This window comes from Gigantopelta aegis, chromosome 15 (assembly GCF_016097555.1).
Source record: "Gigantopelta aegis isolate Gae_Host chromosome 15, Gae_host_genome, whole genome shotgun sequence".
In the NCBI taxonomy this organism is placed as follows: domain Eukaryota; kingdom Metazoa; phylum Mollusca; class Gastropoda; order Neomphalida; family Peltospiridae; genus Gigantopelta; species Gigantopelta aegis.
This window is the reverse complement of record NC_054713.1, coordinates 13,193,806-13,196,052: the sequence shown is the minus strand read 5'-3', so window position 1 is coordinate 13,196,052 and position 2,247 is coordinate 13,193,806.

The following is a 2,247-nucleotide window of genomic DNA, read 5'->3' as shown; positions in this document are numbered from 1 at the left end:
ACGTGGAGTGGAAGTTTGCGCGTACAGAGCTGTGGCTGACGTTCATAGAGCCAGGAACGCTTGTACCGCCTCCCTTCAACATCATCCCAAGTCCCAAGAGCCTTGTTGACTGCTGCAGGTGGTGTCGCAACAAGTGCTCGTGCACCAAGAAAAAGGAAGAACCAAAGACGTTTAAATACGCATGCGTTCAGGTATAATATTATAGTCTGAGTATACATTTCCGGTCACCCTACGGACATTTGTTTTCAGAACGATTTGACTGATGTAACAAGTTGGGCCCCTTTATTTTCATTTTGTTTTTCTTCTTCTTTTCTCCCTTTTTTAAAATTCCGTCTTATTTCATTCCACTCTGGACACGTCTCTTATATTTCAACTTTGTCGCTGTCCACATCCACATCCCAGTCCTTGCCTCTCCAGCCGTTACAGGTGCTTGTCTCTTGTAGCCATTAGGATTTGGGATGTCCATATACGTAAAAATAGTCCATAAAATATACGCCGCACGAGCATAGGTCAGTCTGTCAGTTAATTTTGTGTTTAGTGTCGGAAGGCGCAGAATGTAGCTACATTGCCGAAAAATTAAATAATATATTTTCAACCATATTCATACCAGTTTATTCACGTTTTCTTTGAAACATTATTAAAGATTTACATTTGTTTTATAGCGTTGTGCTTGAAACAACAACAATAAAACCCCACTAAAACGTTTTGGCACCATACGCATTCTGCCCGGTTTGACACCCAATAGCCGATGTATTTTTCGTGTTGGGGTGTTGTTAAACATTCATTCATTCATTCATTCATTCATTCATTCTGCCCGGGCAAATGTTTAAGCGAATTTGATATTTTGTAGTTTCGAGTATTTGATATTCTGTGTATTTGATATTACGTGCATGTGTATTTGATACTATGTGTATAGGCAGTTACCCGCTTCCGACGCCTTCAATGCACGGGCATTTGACATGATTATCTGTACATGTATTTGATATGTCATGTACGTGTATTTTATATTTTTGTGTTTGTATTCAATATTATCTGTACGTGTATTTGATAGCCTGTACACGTGCATGTGACATTATATGTACATGTATTTGATATGTCTCGTACGTGTATTTGACATTTTTGTATTTGTATTCAGTATTATCTGTACGTGTATTTGATATGTCACGTACGTGTATTTGATATTGTTGTATTTGTATTCAGTATTATCTGTACGTGTATTTGATATGTCACGTACGTGTATTTGATATTGTTGTATTTGTATTCAATATTATCTGTACGTGTATTTGATATGTCACGTACGTGTATTTGATATTGTTGTATTTGTATTCAATATTATCTGTACGTGTATTTTATATTCTTGGCACTGCACGTATCCAGTACTCTTCGTTCTTGTATTTGGTATTCTTTTGTGAATATATTTATTATTTGTACATGTATTTGATATTATTTCAATGCATACTTACTAGTATTGATATTCCATAAATCGTATTTCCTGAATGTGTATTTGATATTCCATGTACGTGTATTTTATTGTATTTTTTGTGTGCACATGATTTCATACTCTGTGTACGTGTATTTTATATTCTGTGTACGTGTATTTCATATTCTGTGTACGTGTATTTCATACTCTGTGTACGTGTATTTCATACTCTATGTACGACCGGCCTCGGTGGCGTCGTGGTTAGGCCATCTGTCTACATGCTGGTAGGTACTGGGTTCGGATCCCAGTCGAGGCATGGGACTTTTAATCCAGATACCTACTCTAAACCCTGAGTGAGTGCTCCGCAAGGCTCAATGGGTAGGTGTAAACCACTTACACCGACCAGTGATCCATAACTGGTTCAACAAAGGCCATGGTTTGTGCTATCCTGCCTGTGGGAAGCGCAAATAAAAGATCCCTTGCTGCTAATCGGAAAGAGTAGCCCATGTAGTGGCGACAGCGGGTTTCCTCTAAAAATCTGTGTGGTCCTTAACCATATGTCTGACGCCATATAATCGTAAATAAAATGTGTTGAGTGCGTCGTTAAATAAAACATTTCTTTCTTTACTCTGCGTACGTGTATTTCATATTCTGTGTACGTGTATTTCATATTCTGTGTACGTGTATTTCATACTCTGTGTACGTGTATTTCATACTCTGTATACGTGTATTTCATATTCTGTGTACGTGTATTTTATACTCTGTGTACGTGTATTTTGTATTCTGTGTAAGTGTATTTCACACTCTGTGTACGTGTATTTTATATT